Below are 23451 nucleotides of genomic sequence, written 5' to 3'. Positions count from 1 at the left end.
TTAAATTATGGGAGATAAACAGAAAGCCTAACTTTAAGTCAATCCTTGGAGATCAATTCTATGTGAAGGGGCAGGTTTTTGGTAAAGAACACGCATTTCACAACCCATAACTAACCGCTCCTATTGATTTGCACCATTCTAAAAACTGTCTTCTGAGGTCTACACTCCTGAGACTGGAGAAGAGCGCCTCTCAACTGTCATCCATCAGCCTTGGAAGTGCAAATGGGAATAAGTGATACACAGAAGAGCTCCTTATTTTTAAGTCAGTTATGTGTTCTGATACTTTTCTACATTTGTTAATCAGCTGTAGCAGTTCTACACTACAGTCTTGGGGGCCTTTCACGTATAGGATGCAATCATGGGCAAAGAATGATGCTTTCATTTCTTCATTCCCTGTTTTCTCTTTCTATCCTCTTTACCGCCTTCTAATTTCTTCTTGCTCTATCTAAGACTCCAATTGCTGTATTTAATAGGAGTGGAAAGAGTGTATTTCTATATCTTGTTCCTAATTCAGTGGAATTGCTTTATACTTTCCTTCCGTTTTCCAGAATGTTGGCTGTAGGGTTGTTGTATGCTGCCTTTATTATGTTGATATATCCTCTCTTTACCCTTAGATCCTCCAGCACTTTTATCAGAAAAGACTTTTCTGCATCTAATAAAATGATCAGCTGGTTTCTGTACTTGATATTATTTATGGAATGAATATAATTTATTGACTTTCATATTTTGAATCATCTTTGTATCTGTGGGATCCAACAGATAAGGTTATGAAAAACAATCTTTTTGATCTTTCTAAACAACACATACAAGTTACAATGTGAGGTCATGATTTGGTAAATTTTCTTTTCACCAAAGGAAAGATATCATATTATTTATTAACAACAAACATTTGATTCATATAATTATTTTATGTACCTATAAACCTGAGTTTAAAGATAAGTTTCTTGGACAAAAAGGAATCACAAGAAAAAGTTGAAGAAGCCCTGACTGTCATGATTTTGTGTCTTATAAAACACCCATGGAAGGAGTTACAGAGACAAAGTTTGGAGCTGTGATGAAAGGATGGACCATCTAGAGACTGCCATATCCAGGGATCCATCCCATAATCAGCTTCCAAACGCTGACACCATTGCATACACTAGCAAGATTTTGCTGAAAAGACCCAGATATAGCTGTCTCTTGTGAGACTATGCCGGGGCCTGGCAAACACAGGAGTGGAGGCTCACAGTCAGCTATTGGATGGATCACAGGGCTCCCAATGGAGAAGCTAGAGAAAGTACCCAAGGAGTTAAAGGGATCTGCAACCCTATAGGGGGAACAACATGATGAACTAACCAGTACCCCGGAGCTCTTGACTCTAGCTGCACATGTATCGAAAGATGGCCTAGTCGGCCATCACTGGAAAGAGAGGCCCATTGGACTTGCAAACTTTATATGCCCCAATACAGGGGAATGCCAGGGCCAAAAGAATGGGAATGGGTGGGTAGGGAAGTGGGGGGTGGGGGGGTATGGGGGACTTTTGGGATAGCATTGGAAATGTAATTGAGGAAAATACGTAATAAAAAAATATTAAAAATTTAAAAAAATCTATTTCAGGATTTAAATGAAATAATTTCTCATTTATTTGTGAAATTAGTGAATTTGTTTCTCAAATAATAAAATAATTAAATGTCAAGGGAAATACAGATATTGAAAATACAATTTACATACAGGGACCTCCCCTAACTCTCTCAAGTTGTACTAGGTCTAAAGCCTGTTTTGATGTTCTCATTACCTAGACTGTTTGTTTTACAAGATTTGTGTATCTGAGACAGATAAGTCAATATAATATCCAAGAAATTGCCTGTATTCTCAATTACAAACCATTTACTTCTCCTCCATATTCCAACATTTTTAAGGCACAGAACATTTTTAATACCTGGACTAGACCCTTAGTACTCAGTTTCTTGCTTATAAAACAAAAGCATTGTCAATATAGCTTTATAAATGAGAGCATGCTTTCTGTATTACAAGGGAGATGAAGACAGTCTCAGCCCCATATTGGTTTGGTATGAACTATTTCTTTGTTAACTTTATTGGATCAAAATAAGTCTTCTATGATATTCAAAATAATTTCAAACCAATTTTTGATTTCTCAAGAGAGCTGCAATGACTGCAAGTTCTACTGTTTCTTAAGGAACAAAATGTTATGAGCATTTATTCAGTAGATTTTTACTGACCATGAGAACTGCCAGCATTATTGGTTTTCAGAGGTAATCCTCTAGCCCAGTCTGTGAGGATTTTGTTAGGATGAAGATCCACTTGTAGGAAACATCTTAAAGCTTCAATACAAATAAGGATGTCCAAGGTAAGAGCTGAACCATTTTGCCTACTCATATTTGCCTCTTATTGTGAGTGCATCTACTCAGTTGCTGCCATTCCTGCTGATTTTGTCATCCTTCACTGACTTTAGAAAACAGCTTTTTCAACCTTCCAGTTGCCAGATTGGGAGCATTAAGGTAGTCAGCCTCATGAATGGAGCAGGTTCTCAGCCTCTCCAGGGTGAAGAGAGACATTTTGAGAAAATCTGACCTATACTGTGTAAATGAATCTAATAATGCTCCTTTTTAATTAGATAGTTTCTTCATTTACATTTCAAATGCATATCTCCTTTCCTTGTTTCCCCTCCAAAAACCACCTATCCTCTCTCCCATCCCCCTGCTCACCAACCCACCCATTCCTGCTTTGTGGCCCTGGCATTCTCCTATACTGGAGAATAGAACCTTCTCAGGGCCAAGGACCTACCCTTCCATTCAAGACCAACTAGGCTATCCTCTGCTACATATGCAGCTAGAGCCACAAGTTCCACCATGTGTTTTCTTTGGTTGGTGGTTTAGTCACAGGGAGCTCTGGGGATGCTGATTAGCTCATATTATTGTTCCTCCTATGGGGCTACAAACCCCTTCAGCTCCTTGGGTACTCTCTCTAGCTCCTCCATTGGGGACCCTGTGCTCCATCCAATGGATGACTGTGAGCATCTACTTCTGTATTTGTCAGGCACTGGCAGAGCCTCTTAGGAGACAGCTATATCAGGCTCCTGTCAGCAAGCTCTTGTTGGCATCTACAATAGTGTCTGGGATTGATGATTGTATATGGGGTGGGTCCCCAAGTGGGGCAGACTCTGGATGATCATTCCTTCAGTCTCTGTTCCATACTTTGTCTGTGTATTTGCTCCCATATCTATTTTGATCCCCCTTCTAAGAAAGATCAAAGTATCCATACTTTGGTCTTCCTTATTCTTGAGTTTCATGTGTTTTGCAAATTGTATCTTGATAATTCTGAGCTTCTGGGCTAATATCCACTTATCAGTGAATGTATATCATGTGTGTTCTTTTGTGATTGGGTTACCTCACTTAGTATGATATCCTCCAGATCCATCCATTTGCCTAAGAATTTCATAATTTCATTGTTTTTATAGCTGTGTAGTACTCCATTGTGTAAATGCACCACATTTTCTGTATCTATTCCTCTGTTGAGGGTATATGGGTTCATTCTAGCTTCTGGAAATTATAAATAAGGCTGCTATGAACATAGTGGAACATGTGTCCTTACTTGAAGTAACTCCACTAAAATCAGGGACTAGACAAGGCTGCCCACTCTCTCCCTACCTATTCAATATAGTACTTGAAGTCCTAGGCAGTGCAATTAGACAACAAATGGAGATCAAAGGGATACAAATTGGAAAGGAAGAAGTCAAAATATCACTATGTGAAGATGATATGATAACATACATAAGTGACCCCAAAAATTCCACCATAGAACTCCTAAAACTTAAAAACAACTTCAGCGAAGTAACTGGATATAAAATTAACTCAAACAAATAAATGGTCTTTCTCTGCACAAAGGATAAACAGGCTGAGAAAGAAATTAGGGAAACAACACCAGTCAGAAATAATATAAAATACTGCTAAGCCAGGCGTGTAGTACACACCTTTAAGCCCAGCACTTGAGAGGCAGAAGCAAGTGAATTTCTGAGTTCAAGGCCAGCCTGGTCTACAGAGTGAGTTCCAGGACAGCCAGGTCTACACAGAGTAACCCTGTCTCTATAATAATAATAAAATAATAATAATAATATAAAATACTTTGGTGTGACTCTAATTAAGCAAGTGAAAAATCTGTATGATAAGAATTTCAAATCTCTGAAGAAAGAATTCGAAGAAGATCTCAGAAGATGGAATGATCTCCCATGCTCATGGAATGGCAAGATTAATATAGTAAAAATGGCCATCTTGCCAAAAGCAATCTACAGATTCAATGCAATCCCCATCAAATTTCTGACTCAATTCTTCACAGAGTTAGAAAGGGCAATCTGCAAATTCATCTGGAATAACAAAAAACCTAGGATAGCAAAACTATTCTCAACAATAAAAAAACTTCATGTGGAATCTCCATCTCTGATCTCAAGCTGTGTTACAGAGCGATTGTGATAAAAACTGCATGGTACTGGTACAATGACAGACAGGTAGATCAATGGAATAGAATTGAAGACCCAGAAATGAACCCACACACCTATGGTCACTTGATCTTTGACAAAGGAGCTGAAACCACCCAGTGGAGAAAAGACAGCATTTTCTACAAATGGTGCTGGCTCAATTGGTGGTTAGCATGTAGAATGTGAATTGATCCATTACTATCTCCTTGTACAAAGCTCGAATCTAAGTGAATCAAGGAACTCCACATAAAACCAGAGACTCTGAAACTTATAGAGGAGAAAGTGGGGAAGAGCCTCCAACATATGGGCATAGGGGGAAAATTCCTGAACAGAACAGCAATGGCTTGTGCTGTAAGATCAAGAATCGACAAATGGGACCTCATGAAATTGAGAAGCTTCTGTAAGGCAAAGGACACTGTCAATAAGACAAAAAGGCCACCAACAGATTGGCAAAAGATCTTTACCGATATCTTTACCGCTAATATCCATTATATACAAGGAACTCAAGAAGTTAGACTCCAAAGAACCAAGTAACCCTATTTAAAAATGGGGTGTAGAGCTAAAAATAGAATTCTCCACTGAGGCTGAGAAGCACCTAAAAATATGTTCAACATCCTCAGTCATCAGGGAAATGCAAATCAAAACAACCCTGAGATTCCACCTCACACCAGTCAGAATGGCTAAGATCAAAAATTCAGGTGACAGCAGATGCTGGCGAGGATGTGGAGAAAGAGGAACACTCCTCCATTGCTGGTGGGATTGCAAGCTGGTACAACCACTTTGGAAATCAGTTTGGCAGCTCCTCAGAAAATTGGACATACTACTACCAGAGGATCGCGCAATACCTCTCCTGGGCATGTACCCAGAAAATGCTCCTTTTAATAAGAATCCATTCTCTTGATTTGTTCTTCTATACAATCCTGGCTAAGGTACCCAACAAATAGATTAGTATTAGCCATCAGTGCTTCGTTTGATATGCTAACATTTTAAGTAAATTATCAGTCAGCAAGGAATTTAATTTAACTTGGAACATCCAAAGAAGCAAAATTCAGACAAGTAGTGAATTTTAATTTTATTTCCTTTTGAACACTTCAGTGGTACTAAACAAATTTGTGGCCCATGGAAAATTGTTTCTATTTCTTAAAAACTGTTTTTTTTAAATTCCATAGACTGTTTAATGTGAGCACTACTTTAAGTGTAAAACAAATATAGCAAACCTTGAAATTAATCACAGTATTTCAATTTTTTAATATTCTCTTATTACATATTTTCCAAAATTACATTTCCAATGCTATCCCAAAAGTCCCGCATACCGCCCCCCCACTTCCCTACCCACCCATTCCCATTCTTTTGACCCTGGCATTCCCCTGCATTGGGGCATACAAAGTTTGCAAATCCAATGGGCCTCTCTTTCCAGCGATGGCCAACTAGGCCATCTTTTGATACATACGCAGCTAGAGACAAGAGCTCCGGGGTACTGGTCAGTTCATCATGCTGTTCCAACTATAGGGTTGCAGATCCCCCCAGCTCCTTGGGTACTTTCTCCAGCCTCTCCATTGGGAGCCCTGTGATCCATCCAATCGCTGACAGTGAGCATCCACTTCTGTGTTTGTTAAGCCCCCGCCCGGCATAGTTTCACAAGGGAGAGCTATATCTGGATCCTTTCAACAAAAGCTTGCTAGTGTATGTAATGGTGTCAGCGTTTGGAAGCTGATTATGGGATGGATCCCTGGATATGGCAGTCTCTAGATGGTCCATCCTTTCATCACAGCTCCAAACTTTGTCTCTGTAACTGCTTCCATGAGTGTTTTGTTCCCAATTCTAAGAAGGGGCACAGTGTCCACACTTTGGTCTTCATTCTTCTTCAGTTTCATGCATTTAGCAAATTTTATCTTATGGGCACAGGGGAAAAATTCTTGAATAGAACAGCAATGGCTTGTGCGGTAAGATCGAGAATTGACAAGTGGGACCTCATGAAACTGCAAAGCTTCTGCAAGGCAAAAGACACTGTCGATAAGACAAAAAGACCACCAACAGATTGGGAAAGGATCTTTACATAGCCTAAATCAGATAGGGGACTAATATCCAATATATATAAAGAACTAAAGAAGGTGGACTCCAGAAAATCAAATAACCCCATTAAAAAATGGGGCTCTGAACTGAACAAAGAATTCTCACCTGAGGAATACCGAATGGCAGAAAAGCACCTGAAAAAATGTTCAACATCCTTAATCATCAGGGAAATGCAAATCAAAACAACCCTGAGATTCCACCTCACACCAGTCAGAATGGCTAAGATCAAAAATTCAGGTGACAGCAGATGCTGGCAAGGATGTGGAGAAAGAGGAACACTCCTCCATTGTTGGTGGGATTGCAAGCTTGTACAACCACTCTGGAAATCAGTCTGGCGGTTCCTTAGAAAATTGGACATAGTACTACCGGAGGATCCAGCAATACCTCTCCTGGGCATATTTCCAGAAGATGTCCCAACCGGTAAGAAGGACACATGCTCCACTATGTTCATAGCAGCCCTATTTATAATAGCCAGAAGCTGGAAAGAACCCAGATGCCCCTCAACAGAGGAATGGATACAGAAAATATGGTACATTTACACAATGGAGTACTACTCAGCTATTAAAAAGAATGAATTTTTGAAATTCCTAGCCAAATGGATGGACCTGGAGGGCATCATCTTGAGTGAGGTAACACAATCACAAAGGAACTCACACAATATGTATTCACTGATAAGTGGATATTAGCCCAAAACTTAGGATACTCAAGATAAAAGTATTTCAATTTTTAAGCACAAATAAAACTCTTAAAAGGTTCATAGAATGACATATACAATGTTGTTCAATTTCTATTTCTTCATCTGTCTTATCATTATTTACTTTAATTTTTCAATGAAATTAATATATAAGATCTTATAAAATAAAATTAATTCTAATATAAAAGGTTCTAATTCTAATGTATAAATTATAATAAAAAGATTGTAATTTTTACATTTTGTTTGAAAATAAATAGAAACAATTATTGAGATCTGACTTTTTTATAGGCAGCAAAACTAAGTCAAAGTATTAGGATGCTAAAATATATAATTACAAAATTTTTGTCATACCTACCAAAAACACAATTCATTCTTTTGTAAACAAAACAAGATTCCACTTTGCTGTTGATGAAGTAGTTTTGTTTCTGCAGGTCTATGTCTTTATTTCTCCTTGTGTGAGCTTAGATACAGAAACCTAATATAGCTGTGCTTGGGATGTGTCTTTACCTGAAAAATGAACAATAGGTAATACATTGAGTATAGGTTCACTAACAATAATCCTAAAATGAGAGAGAAAATACATGCCATCAACCAAATAGAGATGCTCTAAATATGATACTGAAGACAATGGTGGCAGAAGAATACTATCTGAACAGACCACTAGAATCTGCTTTGTTGGATAAGAATGGATTTAATAATAGCAACTCTTATGATCAAATAACTCAAAATATGTAGAGGTGGCTTACAAATAATAAAGAGAAAACTACTTAAGTTATTTTGCCTTAGACATTTTGTTATGATCCAAAGAGTTATTACATCATACCAGGAAATGAGCAGGGCAATATTTGACAGTAAGTGGAGCTGCAGACATGCCTCAGTGGTTAAAAATCACTCCATGCTTTTGTAGAGGATCCAAGTTTGGTTCCCAGCACTTATGATAAGTGGCTCACCAGCACATGTAACTCCAGACTCAATGGCCTCTTCTGGCCTCCACAGTCACATCCCCTCACAGGTCCACATTCTACATGCAGACATGGGTATACATGGGTATAATTAAAAAAGGAAAAGAAAATTTTCCTAGCTATTAGTAATAAAAATCACTATGACCAGATCAGGCTTAATTGCTGACAATTGATATTTGTTTACTACTCAACATTATTTTCTTAAATTAGTTACAAGTTTTTAGCTATACTTTTTTTTCCTAAATTCTGTTTCTCTTAAACCACAAAATTTATTGTTTTGATTTAAAATGTAGTTACTCAAAAGAAAGACTGTAGTTATTGCTTTGTGTGGTAAAGTTATTTAGGGAGACTAATTATTTTATACATCAAAATCAACTGCATCTAATCTAGTTGAGACTAAAATATATGCTGCGCTGGTACTTGTGTATAGAGCAGAAAGGCCCAATGTGAGCATGAGCATAAAGAAATTCTATAAACATATGACAAGTTTTAGTAATTCATCCCTAAACAGCAGGGATATCCTGCTGCAACTGGCCCTGAATGATCAGTCATGGAATAGCTGTTTCAAGATTACTGAAGGGTAAAAAGGAGGAGGAAGGAGAAGAAGAAGAAGAAGAAGAAGAAGAAGAAGAAGAAGAAGAAGAAGAAGAAGAAGAAGAAGAAGAAGAAGAAGAAGAAGAAGAAGAAGAAGCAGCTGGGCAGTGGTGGCACACACCTTTAATCCCAGTACTCGGGAGGCAGAAGCAGGTAGATTTCTGAGTTCGAGGCCAGCCTGGTCTACAAAGTGAGTTCTAGGACATCCAGGGCTACACAGAGAAACCCTGTCTAGAAAAAACAAAAAACAAAACAAAACAAAACAAAATTACTAAAGGGTCTGGATCACTAATGTCTTAGCTCACTACACTTTCGCTTGTCTCTGTATTGTCAGGCCATAGTGTGTGACATCATTTAATCAGTAAACTAGAAGTGAACATATCATGTGTCTACTAACTCAGAATTGGATTCTCCTTAAACTTTCCTCTGTCTTTCTTTGTGTCTTCTAAGTGGCAAAGTACTACCTACCCTGTGATATGTGCTCCAAAATCTGTTATACCAGGTACAGGGCAAATGAGGAAGCCTACTCCTAACCCTGAAAAGCTGACACACTGAGACACACTGACAGTGTCCAGGAACTGGCTACCAGCTCCACCTGACCCTATAAAAACCACACTCCGTGGCCAAAAATGACGCTTTCCTCAATCCTGGTCCTTCTCTGTCTATAGAGAGTGAATACGTTTCCTCACTTACGTCATCTTGATCCACATCTTTGTTCTTCACACCCTGGCTGCAGTTTTCACATAACAGCAAGAATCACTCTAAAGCCCCTTGCACATTCTGTCTGTCCAGTCAGCTCTGCCAGGACAGCACCTCTGTCACTGTGAGGCTGCTTGCTGGTCTAGCTATAGACACAGGTCTAAAATACATTTAGCTTGCCATGCACCCCCCAAAACCCCACAGAACAAATTTAGTCTTCCCATAACTTTTTCCTTACAACAGCATCACTAAATCTTATGGAAATAATCGAGGAAACGATGTATCAAAATGTTAGCAGTAATTAATAACAACACAAAAGAACATAGAAGATTCTTTAACATTTTGGTTTTTAAACTTAGCTAAAAGTATCTATGTAAATACCAAGGGTTGGAAAAAAATGCCTTGTGAATACTATAAACAAGCAACAACAGTTAAATAGCAGAGGGCCATAAATATGTGAAGTAATAGAGAGGAGAGACACGGGAGGAGAAAGAAAAAGAGGGAGGTTTGAATGGTGTAATTATATTTTAATTAATTTTAGGATAATTATTTCCTAGATTTGAACTGCACTAGCTTACTGTAAGTAAGAATCTTTTTCAAAGTCCCGTCTGAATTAGTGATCGTGTCCCATAATAGCGTGAGTCATGAAGCACTTGGCACTGTGCAACCCACCCTCCTTTAACTTTCTGACATGGTCCTTACCCTCATCCATCACACTACCTGAGGCTGTCTCTCAACTGGCTTTGGATTTTCCATGCCTAACTGAAGCCTTTTATTTTGTATTGAGTTGATTCACAGGAAATAGGACAAGTTAGTAATTCTAAACTACGAAGATAACAGAGCATTTATAGTTTAATGTGGCTCTATAGGCAGCGTATGGGGCAGCGAGATGTCTCAAAGGAAATTCTCAGCTCCAAGGCATGGGTCCTTGGGCTTCTTGCTTCGGAAACACAGCAGCTGGCATCGTGGGAAAGTAAAGAGCTTCCCTAAGGATGACCCCACAGTCTTTCTAAGGTACAAGGCTGGCATGGCCCACATCGTCCGAGAAGTTGACAGGTCAGGATCTTAGGTGAACAAGAAAGAAGTCCTGGAGGCTGTAACCATTATGGAAACGTAGACATCGTGGGATATGTGAAGAGTCCATGATGCCTCTGGACCTTAAAGACCATAATTGCTGAGCATATCAGTGATGAGCATAAAAGGCTTTTCTATAAGAATTGGCACAAATCTGATAAGGCTTTCACCAAATTCTGTAAGAAATGGCAGAATGACACAGGCAAGAAACAGATGGAGAAGGTCTTCAACAGCATGAAGAAATACTGCCAGGTCATCCGCATAATTGCCCGCACTCAGATGAGTCTGCTTCCTCCGTGCCAGAAGAAGGCACACTTGATGGAGATCCAGGTGAATAGTGGCTCTGTGGCTGAGAAGCAAGACTGAGCTGGAGGAAGGCTGGAGCAGCAGGTTCCTGTGAACCAGGTGTTTGGGCAGGATGAGATGATTGACGTCATTGTCATCATCGGCCAGACAAAAGGCAAAGGGTACAAAGGGGTGACCAATCGTTAGCATACAAAGAAACTGCCCCAAAAGACCCATTGAGGTCTGCACAAAGTTGTCTGTATTGGAGCCTGGCACCCTGCCCGTGCTGCCTTCTCTGTGGCTCAAGCTGGGCAGAAAAGCTACCATCACCAAACAGAGATTTACAAGAAGATTTACAAGATTGGTCAAGGCTACCTCATGAAGGATGGTAAACTGATCAAGTACAATGCATCTACTGACTGTTGTCTGACAACAATGTTGTCTGACAAGTGCATCAACCCACTGGGTGGCTTTGTCCATTATGGTGAGGTGACCAATGACTTCATCATGCTCAAAGGCTGTGTAGTGGGAACCAGTGCCTGACAAATACAGAGGTGGATGCTCTCAGCCAACCGTTGGACTGAGCACAGGGTTCCCAATGGAAGAACTAGAGAAAGTACCCAAGGAGCTAAAGGGGTTTGCAGCCCCATAGGAGGAACAATAATATGAACCAACCAGTACCCCCAGAGCTCCCGGTGACTAAACCACCAACCAAAGAGTACACATGGAGGGACCCATGGCTCCAGCCACATATGTAGCAGAGGATGGTCTAGTTGATCATCAGTGGGAGGAGAGGCCCTTGGTCCTGTGAAGGCTCAATGCCCCAATGTAGGGGAATGACAGGGCCAGAAAGCAGGAGTGGGGGGGGGTTGGAGAGCAGGGGGAGGGGTGAGGACATACGGGGTTTTCAGAGGGGAAACCAGGAAAGGGGATAACATTTGAAATGTAAATAAAGACAATATCTAATAAAAAAATCATTTAAGATGGGAAAAAATTCGTGTTAAAAAAAGTATTTTTAGGGCTGGTGAGATGGCTCAGTAGGTAAGAGCACCTGATTGCTCTTCCAAAGGTCCAAAGTTCAAATCCCAGCAACCACATCATGGCTCACAACCACCCGTAATGAGATTTGATGCCCTCTTCTGGTGCATCTGAAGACAGCTACAGTGAACTTAGATATAATAAATAAATAAATAAATAAATCTTTTAAAAAAAAGTATTTTTAAAGAAGAAGGAGAAGAAGAAGAAGAAGAAGAAGAAGAAGAAGAAGAAGAAGAAGAAGAAGAAGAAAGAATCGAGTGCTTACTCTTCGTAAGTCCATGCTGATCCAGACCAAACATCAGGCTCTAGAGAAGATTGACCTGAAGTTCATTGATACCACCTCCAATTTGGCCATGGTAATTTACAAACCATGGAAGAGATGAAAGTTTACATGGTCAGGAGCACTTTGTGGTGGGGTCTCACTAATAAAATGTTTCCAGCAAAAAAATATATAAATAAATAAAAGTTTAATGTCTGTGTATATGTGTCTGTGTGTCTGTGTGTGCCTGTGTGTGTGTGTCTGTGTGTGTCTGTGTGTCTGTTTGTGTGTGTGTGTGTGTGTGATTCTGTGTGTGTGTGTGTCTGTGTGTGTTTGTGTATGTGTCTGTCTGTCTGTCTGTGTGTAAGGAGTGACAGAGAACAGAATAGTTTAAACGGTTTCAATCTGCTAACTGCTCTCCCTGTTGATGTGAGATGATGCATCGTAGGTAATACTGTTCAAGAAGACTCACAGACTCTCCCATAGAAAAGAGAAGATTCAACCAAAGATTTTTTTAAAAGTGTTTATTTACAGGTATTATTTGTAAAAATCAAATAAAATTAAAAACAGTTTATAAACACTAGATTGTTTCTAAGAGAGGTAAGTATATTGCAATAATTAAAAAATAAATTATAAATAGTAAGAAACAAAGTGTGTTTATGATAAAATGCTTAATAGGAAATCATAGTTCAGAAATAATAGTTAATATAAATGGGTATACATAATCAAAGTTTTAGCTACCTTAGAAGGAAAATTTTTACCAAGCATCTCAGGAACATAGAATTCAAATTTATATGTTTTTTAATGATCTTTTTTGCATAGTTCCATTCTTTTTGGTATTTTCAATTTTTTAATAAAGTAAGAGACGGTTTTTATAACTTTAGGAAAACTGAAGCATGAAAGAAATTTTCATAGTCTTCACAATTTCCAATTTTTAAGATGGGAAACACAATTGAACCAAGAATTTAGTTGGATTAATAGTGTAGTATCAGTATGGTATCCACTTTAAAATTCCCAGCGTAAAATAAAAATAGCACTTCCCGAAAGGCTTTGAGAAATAGCTCTGGCTACAGTGCTTTGTCACATAGCTTAGATAGAGTTCCTAAAGCTATTTCCTGGTGATGTTGAAAAATCTCAACATTAAAAAGGGCAAAGGGGCATGTATTTTTATTCATAGTGTTCAGATTGTGTATCACGGAGATTAAAGCACTTGCCCAGAGCAATGCTGGAAGTTCCTCACTGATAAGGAGAAACTTTGCCCTCCTGGCTTATGCTTTAATCTTCTTCCTGCATAAGGAATCATGTTTTAAGCCTGTGGAACACCTTGCTTCCTGTTCAGCATTTAGCCACAGACAAGGTTAAACTGTAAGCCTGGAACTTACCTTTAAGTCTCAGCATCGGAAATATTCATCGTTGGGAGGGGAGGTAGGGCTTTAAAATCAAACTTAACAGTTATGTACACATAATGCAAGACACAGGTATTCACTAAAACTACAACCTTTAAGCTTTATGTGGCCTAAGCTTAGTACAGAAGTGCCAAGGTTTATAGCACACCATTTGAGGTTATGCAAGCTCCGGCAAGAGCAGCCTCCATGGATGCTGGCATTATGCATTTCCCCAGAAGGTGGGCTTCAATCTTGTGTTTGAATAGTAGAGTGCACACAGAAGCATCATTAATAATATTGCTCCTTGAAAGACCTGGTCTCAACTGATCTTTCTTCAGTTTTGGCTTTTTCTAATTGTGCTTTCTTGGTTGCTTCTGCTTGCATATATCCATGTATGTCCAAAGCGAAGACTCATAGCTTCCTCTCACAGTTCAGCACCACAGTATAATGGCACACAATTTTTTTTTAACCCCACCCCCACCCCCCACCCCGCACCTGGCAGGGCAGGGGAGTTCGACCCCCGGCACACAATTTTAATAGAGCTACCACCCTCACCATTTTTCTTTCTAGACATCAAACTGTTTTATTATCTTGTTGGATTTTTACACCTCTACCTCCCTTCCAACCCTTATTCCACCCCACTCCTTTTCAATCTTCCAACACTAGATAGGAGAGAAAGAAGGTTAGAGGGAAGGGGGGAGCATAGACCTCTATAGGCTACTTCCTGCTGATTAGAGGAGTTGGGTTCCTTGGGGCAATTCCAATATTTGTTATCAGAATATCCCACAGTCCAACAAACCAGCAAGCCCGAATCCAGGCAGCAGCGGGAAGAGCAGCAATCATCACAGGCCCTCTCACAGTTCTCCCATTTATACCCTCTCCAGAGCCCCCAGAATTAAACTATCTGCAGCTTCCAGGAATGGTTATGCCCCTGATAAGGAGACAATTCTAATTCATGGCTGTGGACAAACTGAAGCATCACCATATTCCACATCTGAGATTAAAACAAAAACATTCACATAACATAACTGGGTTCTTAAAGAATCCAAAATTCTCACTACACTTCCCCACTTTAGTGGGGGAGGGAGGCTTTTTCTCTAGCATGAATAAGACTTGTTTGCTTAGTCTAGAAGAAGATTATCAATGAACCATTTTTTGGATCAGTAGTTTTTCTATAACCTGGTAACTCTCAGCTGATCTTGTCTGAAATGACTCATACCTGGAGCTAGGGCCCAAAGCCACTTTCTGATTGCAAAAGATTACCTTGTATGTCCCTCTGGGACCTGATTCACTGGTCCAATGGCACCCTTTACCACAGTGTTTATAAACCCCAGGAAGCCTAAACAGTCTTACTAAGAACCCTTCGCCACTACGAAGGACCTGTTTGCTTCTCTGCTTCTCCAGCAGAAAGTATTGTATTTCTCAGAGTTAACACACCTGACATTTTGAACTCTGATACTTTTCAAATGACCAAACTGACCACGATTAAAGCACCAAGAACTTTGATATATGAGACCTTGTACGACTACTGGGAAAGTTAATAAATAAGGGTGCTACTGAAACCAGAGGCAGCCCCTCTAGTGGAGCCCAAGGTAACTCTTATAAAGGAAAACATTTCATTGGAGCTTGCTTACAGTTTCAGACTTTTAGTCCATTATCATCACAGTGGTAATATCCAGCATGGTAGTATCCAGACAGACATGGTGCTGAAAGAGCCAAGAGTTCTACATCTTGTTCTGAAGACAGCCTGGAAGAGACTAACTTAGCAGGCAGCCTAGAAGAGGCTCTCTTTCCATGCTGGGCAGAGCTTGAGCATAGGACCTCAAAAGCCCACCTACAGAGTGACACACTTCCTTCAGCAAGACCACACCTATTCCAACAAGGCCATGGCTCCTGAGTGCCACTCCCCATGGGCCAAGCCTATTCAAAACACCACAATTTGTTTTCTCTGTGTGTTCTCTCATATGACATGAGAGTCGCATAACTGACTCCTCATGTCAACTAAGCGTCTAGACAACTCTCCCTCCCTCCCTGTGACTTTCTGCAGTATGCTAAGTAGACTTGAGACTTGTAGCTAGTAGTCTCCCTTTCTCACTTCTCTAGTTTATTTTACACCATGACACTTATTACTGTCCACCATGCTGCTTAATTTTCTATTTATTTTGGATATGTCCAGATTTGTCTCTGTCTATTCTAATTTAAACGTTTCAAGGAACTACATTGGGTCTAATATTGTTCTGCTGCAATCCACTCACTTTCTGACAGTGTGTGCAATGAAAGTAATTAATGGGCGCATGTTAAACTAAATAAAATAGGGGATGAATTTACCATTTTCTTTATTTTTGTGACATTCCTTCTTGGTTTTCTGGTTTATTTCAGCTTTCAATGCCCTGAAATAACTGTTAACAACGACCCTTTCCTAACTTTTAACTTCCTCTTTCTACTTCTGCCTATTTTGTAAGAAGATTTTGTTCATTTTTTCATGCAAATCTATGCTAAATATATGTATTCCCACTTCTTTACCATTTTAGTTAATTTTGTGTTTCTATCAAATGTGTGTGGCCTTTTATATTGATAAAACATAACAGGGGCTTAGGAAATGGGTTGGTTGATAAAATGCTCTCTCTGTAAGTATGAGGACTTGATTTCAAATTGCCAACACCTGCAAAAAGCTGAACGTGTCAGCACACACCTGAAACCCTAGAGCTTGGAGTGCAGACACTGGTGGATTCTCAGAGCTTGCTGGGCCAGCCAGGTTAGCCAAATCAGTAAGGGTTAGGCTCGGTGAGAGACTGTCTCACAAAAGAAATGGAGAGTAACTAAAAGAGATACCTGACATCAAGATCTGGTGCCGGAGCCCACCTGCAAGGAGAAGAACAGCCTCTAATGGGAGGAGCAAAGATAAAAGACACGAAAGGTATAAAAAGATGCAAAGACAAGAGAGAGATTTGGGAGGGCTGCCAGTCAATACTGCAGCAGCAGCCAGCAACCTCGTTTATTTTTTCATAGCCTTTTTATACCTCACATTACCATGGGAAGCAATGCCACAAGCTAACAGAAATAATTGCTGAAATATACACAGGACATCTGTTCTCATCCAGAGGCCTCCCTGTTCCTTCCAGCAAGATCAGTAGAATGTTCAGACCCTTGCCTTCAGCCTCAAGTATATCTCCTCTTCTTGTTTCTGCCTCAGCAGACAAGGAAATCAGTCAGTAGAACCTGATCTGCCTTGACTCTGCCTGACAGGCAGATCTCTCTCTCTCTCTCTCTCTCTCTCTCTCTCTCTCTCTCTCTCTCTCTCTCTCTCTCTCTCTCTCTCTCCCTCCCTCCCTCCCTCTCTCCCTCCTTCAGAGTATCAGGCCTCCACACTTGCATGCAGTATATGCATATGCATGTGTACTTACACTCATATGTGTGTGTGCATACCAACACAAACATCTATACACACATTCATATACACATAAGCCCATGATAAATTCTCACAGCATCATTCACTAAAAGTTGTAAGTCATATAGTAACGGTTTTATGCCTCTAAAACATAATTGGATACTTTTATTTTTTTATTTATTTATTGGGGGGGGGTGTTCAGGACAGGGCTTTTCTGTGTAGCCCTGGCTGTCCTGGAACTCACTCTGTAGAACAGGCTGGCCTCAAACTCAAAAATCTTCCTGCCTCTGCCTCCCAAGTGGTGGGATTAAAGACGTGCGCCACCACTGCCAGGCTATAACTTTTTTTTGATACTTTTATTTGATTATTTTTCTCTGGCAATGATTATTCAAATAGAATCTTCAAGTGGATTAAGGGCTCTAACCAGCCCTAAACTGCTTCTTCTTTTAGACTAACTTAAGGAACTCATTTTACTAATTTAATTATCTTCCAGTTTTCAACCTATAGATGTAGAGTACAAATATATACTTGTTTTAAAATATACTTGTTTTTTTTTTTATTGAATGGTTAATAATAAACTATAGCCAAGAGTGGTGACATATACTTTTAATCCCAGCATTCAAGAGGCAGAGGCAAGTGGACCTCTATGAATTCGAGGCCAACCTGATCTACATAGTGAGTTCTTGGATGGCCACTGTGATCTAGAGACATCATAAGTATTGGTGGTGTAATTTTATAAGTAGATTATTATTTATGCAGTCTGACATAAGGAAGCTACTAAAGCTGCCTTAAGAAAACAGATTCTGTACTGACTATTTTACAAATTCTAGTTGTTGATATTGGTAAGAATTGATAGGATTAGTTTGCCTCATGTTACAATTTACATGACCTAATTTTCTTTTCTTTAGAGAAAGATGATTTTTGGTTCAAGGCGGGGTCTTTTAGGTCAGGATTAGAGAGTAGCAAACTACTTTGAACCAAAGAAATTAATTCATCTTATGTAAGCTACAGTCATACATGTATTGTATAAAAGTAATTACAACAGAAAATTAAACCTTATAGAACCCTGTTAGTGTGTGTGTGTGTGTGTGTGTGTGTGTGTGTTCGCGCGCGCGCGCGCGCGCGAGAGAGAGAGAGAGAGAGAGAGAGAGAGAGAGAGAGCGTGCTGTAATAATAAGTCCAGATATTACCAAGTGGAGCCTTTAAGAGGTAATTGGGTGAAAGGAATAGTCTTCATTAATAGAATAAGTGGGTTTTTTGTTTTGGTTTTTTAATTTTTTGAGGCAGGGTTTTCTCTGTATAGCCCTGGCTGTCTTGGAACTTACTCTTTGTAGACCAGGCTGGCCTCTAACTCAGAAATCCACCTGCCTCTGCCTCCCGAGTGCTGGGATTAAAGGCTTTCGCTACCATGCCCAGCTCAGAATAAGTGTTTTTTAATAAGGGCTTTAAAACTACTGTTGGTCAAAGCATTTACTCTTTGTATGGACCTCAAATTTCCAGTGGATAACTAAAAACAGGCAAAAACCTGACATTTCTGTCTCATTGGCTCTGAGTTATTCACTGCTAAATATTTGCTCATGGCTTTCCCCTCTCTTCCAGAAATTATCAGTCAAAACCTCTCTCTCTCTCTCTCTCTCTCTCTCTCTCTCTCTCTGTGTGTGTGTGTGTGTGTGTGTGTGTGTGTGTGTGTGTATGTGTGGTATCTGTGTCTCTATGTTTCTCTAACTCTCTGTCTCTCTCTGACAGAGAATTGATATGCATGCTGTGCTGTATCTTACAGCCCCTCTCCTCACAGGTTTATGATAAGGATAGGTCTACCTGTGTGCCTCCTAGCAGATGTTACAGGCCAGGCTAAATCATCTGATATGAGATTTACCTACCCTATTGAAAATCCATAAAAACCAGAATCCTTTTTTTCCTCTGTTCTCTGAATTTGAAGGCCCCATGTTGACTGCCAATAACTATGGTGCTATCTTTCCTGATATTCTATAAACTAAAGGCCCCATATCTCCACTTAGGGCTTCACTGTGCTGTCTGTATTTCAGTACTGCATTTCTAGCTGTCTCTTCCTTTGTGCTATCTATGGCTTAATACTATAACTCTTAGTGTCTTGCATGCTCCGTGTCTCACTTTAGAGTCTTTATCATGCTACATGTGATGGCCATTCTCCTAATGCATTCCCTGTTTAGATCAAAAAGGAACCCCTCTCTCTCTTCAAGGACCCATCCTGCCACCCATGGTATGATGTTCTATCTTTCTCAATTGCTATCCTGCTTTGAGACCCAGTCATAGTTCCCACGGTAATAACCCTTTGTCTCTTAGTAAAGCTCACTCTAAAGGGTAATTGTCTGTCATCATCTGTTCATTAATCTACATTTATAAGCTATAATACTGCTCACTTAAGACTCCAGGAACAACACATCTGATGAATAAACATCTTGAGATGGAGACTGAATCTGCCTTCTTTGCCACAGGGAAGCAACCTCTGGGATCTCAACATGTCCAACCTGACTAAGGCCAAGATAATCACCAAACAGAAGTTTGGTTTCTCATAAACAAACTCATATTTCCTGCCCTCAGCTTGTGCCCCATCCTTACATAATGTGAGAGTTCATGTCAATACTCCTAGCAATACATACATACATTGTGTGTGTATGTGTGTGTGTGTGTGTGTGTGTGTATGTGTGTGTGGTGTGTGTGTGTGTGTGTGTGTGTGTGTGTGTGTGTGTGTGTGTGTTTAAAAAGAGCCCTAGCTCCTTCTCTACCAATTGAGATTGAACATTCAAAATCCAGAAGACAGACCTGAATAGAATGCCACCTCCTGACACACTCCTTTATGACTTCAGAACTGAGAATAAAAACATCATGGTTGTTATTAGCCATTTAGACTATAGCACTTTGTTATAAACAAATAACTTATTAAGGCAGATTTCACATTTTTAAAAAGTTAAACACATTGTTTTATTGATAGCAGTATACTTAGGATTTCTATAACCCATGCCCTAGATTTTTAACTTTTTACTGGTCCTTTGAGAATTTGATACCATTTTTTTAAAAACATAGTCACCCTCCTCAACCACTCTAGATCCACATCCTCTTTCCTACCTACCCAACTTTGTGCCCTCTTTTACTTTAAAGCCATCAAGTTAAGCTTGTACTCTCAGATCTGCATCCTCCCATGGGAGAGTGGTCCAGTGGCCACACCAATAAAGGAAACTCCTAGGATCTATCAATAGCCAATAGCTCCTTGGTTAAGAGGAGGACTTATGTCCGCCTATGGAATTTTTTCTGATTTGATCTAATGCATGTCTTATGCATGCGGGCACAACCACTGAATTCATCTGTGCCATTGCCCTGCTATATCCAGAAAAGTTTCCTCTTTTGAAGCTAGCCATGATTCTGTACCTAAGATGAGGAGCTGCATCCTATATCACCATAGGACTGTTTTGAAAAGTAAATTAATTCATATGTCATATTTTAATTAGTAATGATTATTACTCATTTTTCATTACAACCACAGTTTGATTGTTATTAGTAGCATTTTATCATGATTTTAGTGATGTTGACACTCATAGCAGCTTACCCATTTAATAACATTAAATGACAGAGTCTGTCTAGCAAACGTCATGCTTTTCTGTTGTCTTTGGTGTTGTTTGGTTGGTTGGTTTTGTGCTGTTTTGTCTTTTAATAGGATTTCTTTCTCTAAGTCTAGACACGCTGGCTTCAGACTCATAGCAGTCCCCTTACTTTTGCTTCCTAAGTCCTGGAATTATAGGCATGAGCTACCATGTGCAGCTGTCCATGCTATGATCTTCAGAAAATGGATTCTTCCTTGTGAGGTTTTACTTGGTCACATATGAACTATTCCCCTAAATAAAGGGATTAAGGGCAAGCAAAATTCTGTAATGCTTTGAGATCTATGGGGACCTCATGGAAGAACAACTGCAAAATATGGAACTTTTCTGGAGACAGCAGGGCAGTTGCAAATGTGCATTCCCAACAGTTGTGGCACCCATACATTTTGACTCTGGCTAGCACAGGTTCATGGTTATCTCATTATGCAAAATGCATTTTATCTAGCTTTTAAAGTTCCCAAAGTTCTTCAGTTCAAAAATTTCTTCAAAAGTTTTTTTCTTTCTTTTTTAAAAATATTTTTATTGGTTATTTTATTTATTTACATGTCAAATGTTATCATCCTTCACAGTTTCCCCTCCACAACCCCCTTATTCAATTCCCCCACCCCTCTGCTTCTATGAGGGAGCTCCCCCACCCATCCATCCAACCACTCCCACCTTACCTCCTTAGCACTGTCCTACAATGGGGCATCTAACCTCCACAGGACCAAGGGCCTCCCCTCCCCTCCCCTCCCCTCCCACTGATGCCAGATAAGGCCATCCTCTGCTACATATATACAGCTGCAGCCATTGGATCCTTCATGTGTACTCTTTGGTTGGTGGTTTAGTCCTTGGGAGCTCGGGGGTGTCTGGTTAGTTGGTATTGTTGTTCTTCCTATGGTGTTGCAAACCCCTTCAGTTCCTTCAGTCTTTCGCCTAACTCTTCCATTGGGTCCCCCAAGCTCAGTCTGATGATTGGCTGCAAGCACTTGTGTCTGTATCGGTTAGGCTCTGGTAGAGCCTCTCAGGGAACAGCCAGACCAGGCGCCTGTCAGCAAGTGCTTCTTGACATCAGCAGTAGTGTCTGGGTTTGGTGTCTGCAAATGTGATGGATCCTTAGGTGGGACAGTAGAAGTCTCTTGACTGTGAGCCCTTGTTAAAAAAAAAAAAGTGAAGCAAGTTATATATTTTCAACATAAATTCCACAGAATACATACTTACATTCCAAATAGGAGAAATGGGAGCATAGCAGCAAGGAAGGATTGAGCCAAGCAAAATGGACAAAAACAGGACATACATCAAATCTTGTGACATCATGTTGGGTATCTGAGATTTTAGATGGAATCATTCGGGCTTCACAACATCTTTGAATAATAGCATTCCTCCAGCTATGTTCCCCGCTGCACATAGGGTCTGTGACAGTATATCTTCATTGTCAACTTGACTGGATTTTAAAATCAGCTAGGGGATAGACACACTTGTGTTCTGTGAGGGTGTGTCTGAGAAGTTTAACTGAAATGTAAAAGGTCTAATTTTGAGTGTAGGCAGTATTCACCTATGGGCTTGGTCCTAGAATGAATGAAAAGGATAAAGGAGCACAGACTACAGTACTCACCAATCTTTGCATAAGGATGGTGGATGTAAAGTAACCAACCAGTGGACTCATGCTCTGACTACCACACTTTCAGCACCAGGATGGACTATATGCCTTCAAATCATGATCCGAGCTAAGTTCTTTCTTACATCTTTGTTGGGTAAATTTGTCAGTGCTTCAAAAATAATTGATGCATGGCACCCCTTGCTTCTACTCACTTGATGCCTCCAGCCTTCCTCAGTGAATATTCTATATTTCCAATGTCTAATATTGCCCATATCTTGCACTGTGCATATCTGCTTTGACTCCACTTTCCTAGCTTTAAAAAAAAGGTTCTCTGGGCTGATAACTCTGCCAATATCATTTGATACTTTCTTTATTATTTCCTATTTATGAATTTCCAATAGAATGTTTGTTTCTGTTATTTCTTTCTCTTAACTATTGCCTTAGACAGTCCAGGTCATTTGTCGTTCTGTATCTATTTTAGAATACTGGAGAAAATCTCTGGGAAGTGATTATTTCTTTATTTCTTCTATTAATTTCTTTATTTCTTCTTTAATTTTTTATTGTTCATTCATCTTTACATAAGCATATACATGTTTATTATAATTTATCATTTATCATAGTTTTCCATGTAACAAAGCAGATTATTGGCCTACTATTTCTTTGCTTTCTGTTTATATAAAAGTTTGGGAATTTTATTCATCTTCAAATGAGTAATGTTTAGATCAGTTAGTTTTGTATATCCCACTCTTTTGAAGTATTGATTTCTATTTCTAATACTTAATTCTCTGATTTTGCTTTCATTGAGCTTTTTTTGCTGATCATTTTGTAAATGAATCTCAACTTGCATCTCCTGAGCCTCTGTCCTGACTAGATCACATTACTCTGTTCCCAGCTGTCCAACTGTCTGAGTTTTCTCACATTATCACATTTAATTCAATGTGACTTTCCTTAGTCCTGGAAGCTACATCCCAGAATTTTAAATCACTATTATTTGTAAGTCTGCAGTTCTCTGACTTCCATTTCCTAGCCTAGTTTCATAATACAGACTATCATTTTTTTTGTTTTTTGGTTTTTTTTGGTTTTTTTTTTTGTTTGTTTGTTTTGGTTTTTTTGGTTTTTTTCCTGCTAGAGTTATAAACCTTGAGGCTAATTTTCTTTGCAGGTGTAGATGAACTACCCATCATCTCTTTTCGTTGGTGATGTGGAGCCCAAATGGTTTTTAGCTTTAGTGCACATTTACTGCTGTGCACTTCCACTGACTCTAGTCCACTTAGATGTTTATCACAGTTTGTGACCTTTATGCATTCTTTAAGTA

At 39.5% G+C, this 23451-nt stretch overlaps 1 pseudogene; it reads left to right on the top strand.

The window, feature by feature from the left end:
• The first annotated feature begins 10382 nt into the window (after positions 1–10382).
• Positions 10383–23451, top strand: part of LOC110300217 (large ribosomal subunit protein uL3-like) — a 126341-nt pseudogene continuing 113272 nt past the window's right edge.

Source organism: Mus caroli, unplaced genomic scaffold, assembly GCF_978045245.1.
Source record: "Mus caroli unplaced genomic scaffold, Mus_caroli_1 scaffold_10, whole genome shotgun sequence".
Classification (NCBI taxonomy): Eukaryota; Metazoa; Chordata; class Mammalia; order Rodentia; family Muridae; genus Mus; species Mus caroli.
This window is presented reverse-complemented; position numbering and strand designations above follow the sequence as displayed.